Source organism: Astatotilapia calliptera, chromosome 19, assembly GCF_964374335.1.
Source record: "Astatotilapia calliptera chromosome 19, fAstCal68.1, whole genome shotgun sequence".
NCBI classification, from domain to species: domain Eukaryota; kingdom Metazoa; phylum Chordata; class Actinopteri; order Cichliformes; family Cichlidae; genus Astatotilapia; species Astatotilapia calliptera.
Genome location: NC_137440.1, coordinates 14,674,619 through 14,685,822, shown reverse-complemented (window position 1 = coordinate 14,685,822; position 11,204 = coordinate 14,674,619). Strand labels below are relative to the sequence as shown.

General features: G+C 46.2%; 1 long non-coding RNA gene across 1 annotated transcript in view; it reads right to left on the bottom strand.

Annotated features, from left to right (window-relative positions):
- Positions 1-661: 661 nt before the first annotated feature.
- The window catches only part of LOC145422370 (uncharacterized), a 66,027-nt gene continuing 55,484 nt past the window's right edge, over positions 662-11,204 (bottom strand). The window contains exon 2 of the long non-coding RNA XR_013903651.1: positions 662-2,010. This is a non-coding gene — a long non-coding RNA (uncharacterized LOC145422370). The remainder of the gene's footprint in view (positions 2,011-11,204) is intronic.

Sequence of the window (11,204 nt, the reverse complement as noted above, 5' to 3'; positions counted from 1 at the left end):
TAAACCTGCAGGACACTGGCCCTCGAGGCCTGGAGTTGGACACCCCGTCTTACTGCAATCTTTTAAACCTTCTCTTTCACTCTTACTACAATCCATGTGTCTTTCCCTCTCTTCTGCACCGTCCTTTGCTCTGGATAGTTGATTCCAGGTATTTAAACTCACCACCTTCTTGCAGCTTTACTGTTACAACTGTCTCCTTCTCAGTCACACACATGTAGCCTGTGTTACTTCTACTGATTTTCATTTCTTTTCTCTCCAGTGCATACCTCCACCTCTCTAGGCTCTCTTCCACCTGCTTCTTACTCTCACAGTAAATCACAATGTCTCCATCTCATAGTCCACAAACACTCCCGCCTGACCTAATCTATCAGCCTGCCCATCACCACTGCAAACAAGAAGCTCAGAGCAGATGCCTTATGTAATCCCACACACATGTTGAGCCCATCTGTCATTGCTACTGCACACCTCGCCACTGTCTAGTTGTCCACATGCATGTACATATCCGGCACCACCCTCACACACTTTTCTCACAATCCTGACTTTTTCAGCATTGTTCCTCTCTTGGCATCCTATCATATGCTTTTTTTTTTTTTTTTTCTTCTAAATGACATCAGAAACAGCAGTATGCGACATTACGTGATGGCAGAGCTTCAGTTCATCCTTTGTCTTTTTTTTTTTTTTTTTTTTTTTTTTTTTAATAAATAGGACAGGGGGAATGAATGAGAGAAAGAGGGGGAGAGAAAGAAAGAAAACCAAAGGGGAGAAGAGACGGTGAGAAGGGGGGGAAGAGAGAGAAAAAAAAAAAAGAACTCCTGGGTCACCTGTATGGAGAAAAAAAAAAAAACAAACAAAAAAAACAAACAGAGGAGACAGCAAACAACAAAGAGTAACATAATAATAGAGAAAACAAAGCACCATCACAATAAACTAGCTAGTCATAGATATCAATATTTACTAAATAATAAACGATATTGTGCAGCACGCAAGATAGACAGCGCACAGTGTGCTTTGAGGCAGCAGCCAAGAAAGCTTTAGTCCGCGTCTGTGAATACCCATGTGTGCATACCTGTGTGGATCAGCATGCTTGCATTCCAAAGGTTTCTCCATGTAATGATCTGCTAGGGAGTGTGGGGGGGCCACAGCCCCGTCCTCCAGGGTGTGAAGCGGGTATGGAGGAGATCAAAACTCCAGACATCCAGAGGCCCCCAGAACACAAGAGACCATGGAAGACCAACAGAGAGGCAGCCGCGCCACTGTTCCAGTAAGAGCTGAGGAGAGTCCCAGATGAGGGCTCGCCCAGCAGCCGCGGAGCAGAAGTCAGGGGGAGTTGCAGTGACGCGCCCGTGAGCTCCGCCGGCCCCCAGCTGCGCCTGAGTGACCGAGCCCCAGGCCGAGAGGCCGGGGGCACCCCACCTCCAAAGTGGCCCGAGCGAGCCCCAGGCCCCAGGCCCCGACAAGCGGCCGCCAAGGAGTGAGCCGGTGTGTACCCGGACGCCCACCCCCAGACACAAAGAACCACCAACACACCGACACCTGAGGGAGTCCGCCACCGGCAGGGGAAGTGGTGGTGGGTGGAGATAGGCCTCCAAACCTTGGAGGGCCTGAGGTGTCCCCAGAGAGGTGGCGTCTGATACCCAACCTGACATATAGACACAGACATACAGGCACACACAGACACAAACATCCATTCCCACCCTCATGCTCTCATATGCACTCACTCCACACTCAACCAACGTGGAGACAGACATAAAGAGACGCTGTACACACAATCACACTCCCCAAGCGTACTCTACAAACCGGGTCTAGGTACCCTTGCCCCTGGAGGGGGGAATTGCACCCAGACCCAGGTGGTGTTACCCTTTTCCCTGCGGTGGGGAGAGGCAGACCACCCCGACTCCGCAGTAGCAGGGAGGCCCCACACCCCAGACCGCAGTCGGACGGCCAACTCCTCCTACTAGCCCTCCCGCTCCAGCAGGCCGCAGAGAATGGGGGTGGGAGAAGACTCCAAACCTCCCTCCACCCGCTCATTGTAGTGTTGATGCATATGTGTTCTAAGGTGCAATTAAAACCCAGGAGGGCATGGAGCTACCTGCCAAGGAGCAGCAGGTAAGCGCATAGTCCCTCCTGCTAGCTATCATATGCTTTCTCTAGATCCACAAAGACTCAGTGCAACTCCTGACCTTTTCTACACATCTGCATCAACACTCTCAAAGCAAACATTGTGTTTGTAGAGCTCTTTCGCAGCACGAAGCCACACTGCTGCTCATTGACCTTCCAACAAGATTTGTCTGTCATTATTTTCTCCCTTAATGTAGCTAGAGAAACTCTTTCCCGTATTTTTATAATATGGCTCATCAAATTTATCCCCCTGTAGTTACTACAGTTTTGCACATCACCTTTGCTCTTGACAATCAGTATCAGTAGACTTCATCTCCATTCCTCTGGCTTCCTCCCACTCTCTAACATTAGGTTAAATAACCAGGTTTAAAAGTCCACCTTCATATATCAACAGGCAGTCCACTCATCTTATTCATAGCTCCTTGCCAACTGTACTACATCCATCCCTCCTCTTTCGCTCTTTGACTTTCCACATTTATTAGCTCCTCAAAATACTCTTTCCATCTTCTCAACACATTCTCTTCACTTGTTAGTACATTTCCATCTCTTCCTTTACTCCATTACTCTGACCTGCTGCACATCCTACCCAACAGCCACAAGTCCTTTTAATAATCTTACTGTATTTATTTTTTATCATAAGATCCTTTATGATGGCCTGGATGTCTAACTCGATGCTTTGTGTTTCCGTGAGTGGTGCAAAATCTATTTGAAATGTCAGTGTGCTGTTGATATACTGTGGTCTCCATTAAATGAGCCAGGCTTAGTCATTTAATGGAGTGATAATGAATTTATTTATTTTTCCTCTGCTACCTTTACTAGAATTAGGGTAGACTGCTCTTTACACAGAACTTGTCTTGTGTTGTAAAAAAAAAATATTAAAGTGTTTTAAGCTTTTCTAGGTGTCACTACGGGTGAAGAGAAGAGTGCATATAAGAGACAAAAAATCTATTAAATGTTTCTTTGTTGAATCACTCTCTTTGACTGACGGCACAATATGGAAGCCGTTTTTTGTGAAGAACTTTATATAAAAATGTCAAAGTGACATTTTATTGCATCCTTAATGTGTTCCTTTAGTGTAAAATTGTGAATAAATAAAAAGACAGCTTCAGACATGTCGTCATCCTGCACTCAGCTTATTTAATCTGGGATGCTGTTTATTCTCGACCACAAATGTGTCTGAGCATAGACTCTACATCCCCATTTGTGTGTGTGTGTGTTTGTGAGAAAGCAACTACACAAGCAGATGAATAATTTATTAGCCCTTCCAGTAAGATTTGTCTGTCATTATTTTCTCCCTGTAACAGAATCTTATACATAAATGGTCCCTGCACATAACCACTGACTAATTATTTTTTGCTTTATGTATTTATGATTAAACCTTTTAGCAAGTTTCCTGCTTTCCTAAGTTGTATCTGATGCTGTTTAAATAACTCTCAAAGTTCAACATATTAGTTTAAAGCAATGCATTCATTTCAATTAATTGCTTTCTTGGGAAAAGTGCAAGTTTTAGTCTTCTCTTTGGGGATCTGCTATTTTGTCATATTTATACTATTTAAGTCTCCAAATCTGGGCAATTTGTTGTTTTTGTTTTCAATGCATTCAAATTTGTTTAAGAAGAAGAATTTCAAAATACCTTATAATCCGGGTCCAGACAAATCTACAAATGACCACATCCTAAGTCAGATATTAAGAATGATCATTTATAGGGCTTTAAATCTCCTGGGAATGTAGCCACTGTACTGTGGGTGAGGCTGTGCTCAGATTGTGTGACACCCCCAGGGAGTTGCACAGCATTTATAAATTATTCAGGTAAGACAACAGTGACAAAGAAATCAAATTTCCTGGAATATAAGACATAAGCCAGAAGACCATGTTTTGGATCGAAGTCTAGGTGTCTTACCTTGAGTTCAACTTATTATTTATAGACTCTGTACTGATAGTCGCAGGTGGTTTTCAGTTTACGCCTGCACAGACTGTATATCAATACTCTTTTCTTTTTGTCCCAAGACAGACATGACCATATTTGAAGAAGAAGGAAGAGTGCTAAGTCATCTTCTGATACTAACTCCGGTATCAAGGCCTTCAAATTGCATCACATATCTGCTACTTTTTGCATGAGCCTTAAGATAATAAAATGGGTGAGTTTGTACCAATTTTTTATTTGTAACATTAATACTATTAGCATCAGCTAGGAGAAGCTAATATTCAGAGGTACAGGCCTGTAAAGGTGTTCATTTTTGCTCTAAAGCTTTGAATTTTAACCTGCAAGTCAAAGGGGAGGTGCCAATGTGACATGAATGGTTGTCTCTCTCTTTGTGTTAGCCCTACAACAGCCTGGTGGACTGTCCACGGTGTAACTTGATATTTCCATTTTCTCTGTTGCAAAACATTCTTATTGCTTCTGTTTCTACTAACATGATTCAAGACTTGGGAAATTGCTGCTTGAAATTAAAAAAAAGTCATAAATTGCATCAATTTCATATCTAGCATTTTTTTTTTTTTTTTTTTTTTGGCCTGTCCCGTTTGGCTCTTTTGCCATCAGAATTGTTGTCTAAAGGCAAAGAAAGATGCCCAACGGATTTACTTTACCAAACTGACCATCCCAGCCTTGCCGTAATGGTCCATTTGATTCACCTTTTATTGTTTATTTTATTTTCACTTACTGAATACGGGACAGACTTGACTGGGGGAAAGAAGGGGAGAAAGAAAGAGGGAAAGAGAAACAGCTGAGAAGAGGGACGGGGGAGAAGGGCAAAAGACAAAAACCAACAGAACGGGCAGAGAAAAAAAAATGCATATATCAATCACCTGGATCACCTGCTGAGAAAGAAAAAAGAAAACAAGCAGAAGAGAACAAGAGTAATAGAATAAACAACATCACAATGATATATGGGAATATGACAGTAAATACTAAATGTTAAACATTATTGTGCAGCACATAAGATCAACAGAACACAGTGTGCTTTGAGGTAGGAGCCATGGGCTCCTTTGATCAGCTCCATCACCTAGTGGGGGTGGGGGGTCATAGTTTGGTCCCGCCTTCACTGTTGTGATTGGTGTGGGGGTAGGGACAGGCTTAGGGCGTCGGGGGGTTCCCCGGAGGCATCTTCCTTGGGGGGCTCAACCCGGGGTAGCGGTCATGTCCGGTTAGGGCCTCTGTTGGCTCTCAGGTGACTGTTTCCTCGCGGCTGCGTGCAGCGGGGCTAGGGGAGGGTCTGTGCTGACAGACGTGGGTTACTGACCTGGTAGCCTGGCTGCCCCTGGGTGGGTCCGGGATGGGCGTGAGGTTCTGGGGGCGCTCCGTCTCTGGGCTGGGACCCGGACCGGGCCTCGGGGGCTTGGGTCCTGGTTGGTGTGTTGCCGGGGTTGTGGGCGGGTGGGTGCATGGGGGCCCAGCCCTGGAGCAGGGTGTCGCCGGTGCGTCGAGCCACCTGGGGGGCTCTTCAACTGGTGGGGGAGATTGTCACATCTTGCAGGAGCTTTCCTCTCCTCAGGAGCTCCCTCTGCAGGAGGGGGAGATACAGGAGAGGTGGAGGAAGATCTCAGCCTGGGTGTTTATTGTCTTATGTAGTCTGGAAGATGAGTGGATGGTGGGGTGGGTGCAGTTTTCTCTGTGGTGGGGTTGGGTGGACTGTCCCGGGCTCTGTGGGGCCGGGCGGCGCTGCTGCACTGGGCCCGGTCTGGATGGGCCTGGGCCCCCTTTCCCTGGCGGGTCGCGGAGTATGGGGGTGCCTACTGGGGTCAGCGGGGGAGCTGGCCCCAGGGAGGGGTCATTTGCCCCTCCCTTCCTTCCCTCCCCATCTCCAGCTGCCTCCCTCTTCCCGCTCCACCACAACCACCCACACATGCAGGGCCTTGGAGTAGGGGTATGTCACCAGGGTGCAGAGGAGGCTACCCCCCCCCCCCCCCCTCTGTCCCCTTCTGGCTGCCTCTGCCTCAATTTTATCCCACAACTTAGACATTCACATTACTCACACTCTCATTACACATACATATAGGATCTTGGGGGTGGGCACGATACACGGTCCAAAGTACCATCAGGGTGTACACCCCACCCCTGGCATCGTTGCCCACCTCTCAATTTTAAATACACGTAGACATTGAGGGCTAGCAGGAGGGACCATGCGCTTACCTGCTGCTCTCTGGCAGGTAGCTCCATGCCCTCCTGGGTTTTAAATGCACCTTAGAACACACATGCATCAACATTACAATGAGCGGGTGGAGGGAGGTTTGGAGTCTTCTCTCACCCCCATTCTCTGCGACCTGCTGGAGCGGGGGGGCTAGGAGGAGGAGTTGGCCGTCCGACTGCGGTCTGGAGTGTGGAGCCTTCCTGCTGCTGCGGAGTAGGGGTAGTCTGCCTCCCCCCACCGCAGGGAAAAGGGAAACACCACCTGGGTCTGGGTGCAGTTCCCCCCTCCAGGGGCGGGGGCACCTAGACCCGGTTTGTAGAGTACGCTTGGGGAGTGTGATCAAGTGTACAACGTCTCTTTATGTATGTATTATGTAAGTGCATATGAGAGCATGAGGGTGGGAATGGATGTTTGTATATGTGTGTGCCTGTATGTCTGTGTCTATATGTCAGGTTGGGTGTCAGGCGCCACCTCTCTGGGGACATCTCAGGCCCTCCAAGGTTTGGAGGCCTATCTCCCCCTACCACCACTTCCCCTGCCAGTGGCGGACCCCCTCAGACATCGGTGCGTTGGTGGTTCTTTGTGTCCGGGGATGGGCGTCCAGGTACACACCGGCTCACTCCTTGGCGGCCGCTTATCGGGGCCTGGAGCCTGGGGCTCGCTCGGGCCACTTCGGAGGTGGGGTGCCCCCGGCCTCTCGGCCTGGGGCTCGGTCACTCAGGCGCAGCTGGCTGCCGGCGGAGCTCACGGGCGCGTCACTGCAACTCCCCCTGGCTTCTGCTCCGCGGCTGCTGAGTGAGCCCTCATCTGGGACTCTCCTCAGCTCTTTCCGGGACAGTGGCGCAGCTGCCCCTCTGTTGGTCTTCCTTGGTCTCTTGTGTTCTGGGGGCCTCTGGATGTCTGGAGTTTTGATCTCCTCCACACCTGCTTCACGCCCTGGAGGACGGGGCTGTGGCCCCCCCACACCCTCTAGCAGATTATTACATGAAGGAACCTTTTAAAAAACAAAAAACAAGCGCGTCCATGCTCACAGGTGTACACACGGGTGATCACACCCACAAACTACACCATATCTAGCATTATTAAAACTTTACATTTTCAGTCTTGCTGAATTTATTTGAACCAAGTTTATTAAAGATGCTCTGCTCTGACCTGCTGTTTAGACTTAATGAGGATGTGTGCGGTGGGGAGACCCATGTAAGGCAGGATTATCAACCTGGCAAAGCTGGCAACGTGCCCACGGCAACAGGACTCCAGGGACCACGAAAGCCGCAGGCTTACTTTTTGAAAATTTGTTTGATATGTATACTCCACTAAAGCACAAGCTCCACTGTGATGATAAGAGCCTCAAGGTAGAACCTGATGTACTCTCCTCATCTGGAGTAAAATGTCAAAATTTGTAGTTTTAAAACATGTAGTTAGTTTAGTGATATTACTATTCTTAAATGTCAAATCTGGTGTTCGGTAGAATTTAGGAACTGAAATATGCTTGCTGCACACTAAGAGGATGCAAAGAAGAGGAGGAAGACCTCATATGTCACATGGTTGTTGGTGCCAAGACGGGCTGAGGACTTCAGAGCTTGCTGATCTACTGTAATTGCTCCACACAAGCATCTGTAGGGTTTACAGAGAATGATCTGAAAAAGAGAAAAGGTTCAGTGAGCACAGTCATCTGGGTGAATTTGTCTTGTTGTCAGAGGTCACAGTATCTTCCATTCTCCAATTTTGGACAGAGAAATAAATACCATCTGCTGCAAGCTGTCAAGATGATTTCTTTCTGGTGTAAAAGTGAAAGTTTAAAATATGATTCTATGAGGACTGACTGACGTTTGGAGAAAGACTCGAGTAGCTATTTGAGGAACTTAATTTGAAGCTTTATTTTTCGTCACTGCTTAGTCGTCAGCATGTAAGAATCTATTAGAATATAGCTCAACATTGGTGGACACAAAATCATGAATTTGCCCACTTTCACAGAAAGTATGTGTTACTTCTCTTTATAAATCAGGTTGCTTTAGCCACCACCTCAGCCGACCCGACATGGATAGAACTCTGATGTAGGAGCGAGGCTTATTTGTTGCAATATGCCCCCACATTATCAGTCACAGAACAGGGTTGTGTGTGTGTGTGTGTGTGTGTGTGTAAAGCCAAGAGTATTATTGACAGGCTGGATTTGGCTCTGAGACAAAGACAGAATTCAAAGGCTTTAGAGTCAAAGTGCTAGCCAGGGTGGGATTTAGGAGAGGAGGACAGAGTGAAGATGGGCGGTTTGGAAGAAGGGAGGAAGGTGAAGGTTGGTTTCTGTATTATTTTTAGACTTAGGAGGACATGAATCGGTCACGAGGACATGCAGAGGCAATCTTGGTCAGGTGAATAAATATGTTTGTTTGTTTTTTTACTAATTTGAGATGCTGAGAAAATGCCAGAAATACAAAAACTGAAAAGTGATACACAGCTGTCTGTATGCTGTTAATTAAAATGAGCATAACGTTAAGCCAGAAAATGCAAAATAAAGTTGTGAGATCTGACTCAGATGCTTCTACCTGTGAACTTCTCGCCCACCACTTCAGTACCCATCTGTGCTGTCACTGTAGGGGTGGGAGAGTGACTGATCTCTCCCTGCTGGTTTTTATTTTATTTGTTATTATTACTATTTTTCTCTCTTATTTTTGACTGCAAAACAAAGCCAACAACAAAACCTTAAAATATTATTGTTTGACACTGTATACATTTTCATGTTTGAGGTTTGAATTGTCTGAAACCCCCAAAAAGTAGGAAAGCTGTAAATATTCACACAAACAGACACACAGAGTTGACTTTCCCACACAGAAACTTCTTGTGATGTTTTTTTTCTGTGTCTGGTGTAGAATCCAGAAATTCTAGGAAGTATAAAATGAAGGTCGGGAAGAGTTCAGTGTTTTTATAAAAGTGTTGTCATGACCAGGTTTCTTGACATTCTGGTGTAGAAATACACTTTCAGGAGGAAATACTTGAGATCAAGTAGAAGAGAAATGTTAAAACACATGTTAAAATCTCACAAAAATGTCCTAAAATTTCCGTGAAAGCTGACAGGGACAAAAAGGTGAGAGCATATTTCTCCTATTTTGGCTTCCCTTCATTGACTTCCTGTTAAATCCAGAATTGAATTCAAAATCTTGCTTCTCACATACAAGGTCTTAAACAATCAGGCCCGATCTTATTTTAATGACCTTTATTGTCACGGTCCTGGGTCTGTGACCCAGTGTGTTGAGTTGAGTTGTTTATTATTTATTTGTGCATTATTGCTGTCTATGTTTTGGTTTTGTATTTCCAGATCCTAGGTTTTGGTCCCCTTGCCCCTCGTGTTACTCTGTGCTCCTCCTTCTGTGTGTAGTCACCCCTGCCTGTGTTTTCCCTCTGTTCCAGTTTAGTCAGGTCTCTGTGTAAAGCCCGTGTCTTTGCATGTGCGTTGAGTTTCCTGTCTTATTGTGAAGGTCCATGTCTTATGTCAGTGTATTTAGTTTGCATCCTCTCTGTCTCATCATGTCAATTAGGTTCAGCCGTGTCTCCCTCCTGTGTGCAGTTTCCTCATTTCCTTATGTGTATTTATAGTGTGTGTTCTCTTGTGCTCGTCACTGGTCTGTCTATGTTACCTCCCTCTGTTATTCCGTGTCTCACCCAGGCGTTATCCTGCATATCACCCCGGAAGTCATGGTATCAGGTTTCTTTAGTGAGTTCTTCCCAGTTAGGTTATTTCTTAATTCCTGTCCTCGCCACCTCTGTGTCACTCTGTATTTCACCTTGTGTCAATAAAGCTCACCCTTCTCATCTAAGTCAGTGCCTGCATTTTTTGGGTCCTTCTCTCACTCAACGCAGCTTGCCTCGCTAGCCGTGACAAGTACCATATCACCCCATTAGAGTTCTTCGCTTTTGCGCTGCTGGCTTACTTGTTGTTTCTACAGGGAGTGCAGAATTATTAGGCAAATGAGTATTTTGTCCACATCATCCTCTTCATGCATGTTGTCTAACTCCAAGCTGTATAGGCTCGAAAGCCTACTACCAATTAAGCATATTAGGTGATGTGCATCTCTGTAATGAGAAGGGGTGTGGTCTAATGACATCAACACCCTATATCAGCTGTGCATAATTATTAGGCAACGTCCTTTCCTTTGGCAAAATGGGTCAAAAGAAGGACTTGACAGGCTCAGAAAAGTCAAAAATAGTGAGATATCTTGCAGAGGGATGCAGCAGTCTCAAAATTGCAAAGCTTCTGAAGCGTGATCATCGAACAATCAAGCGTTTCATTCAAAATAGTCAACAGGGTCGCAAGAAGCGTGTGGAAAAACCAAGGTGCAAAATAACTGCCCATGAACTGAGAAAAGTCAAGCGTGCAGCTGCCAAGATGCCACTTGCCACCAGTTTGGCCATATTTCAGAGCTGCAACATCACTGGAGTGCCCAAAAGCACAAGGTGTGCAATACTCAGAGACATGGCCAAGGTAAGGCTGAAAGACGACCACCACTGAACAAGACACACAAGCTGAAACGTCAAGACTGGGCCAAGAAATATCTGAAGACTGATTTTTCTAAGGTTTTATGGACTGATGATATGAGAGTGAGTCTTGATGGGCCAGATGGATTGGCCCGTGGCTGGATTGGTAAAGGGCAGAGAGCTCCAGTCCGACTCAGACGCCAGCAAGGTGGAGGTGGAGTACTGGTTTGGGCTGGTATCATCAAAGATGAGCTTGTGGGGCCTTTTCGGGTTGAGAATGGAGTCAAGCTCAACTCCCAGTCCTACTGCCAGTTTCTGGAAGACACCTTCTTCAAGCAGTGGTACAGGAAGAAGTCTGCATCCTTCAAGAAAAACATGATTTTCATGCAGGACAATGCTCCATCACACACGTCCAAGTACTCCACAGCGTGGCTGGCAAGAAAGGGTATAAAAGAAGAAAAACTAATGACATGGCCTCCTTGTTCACCT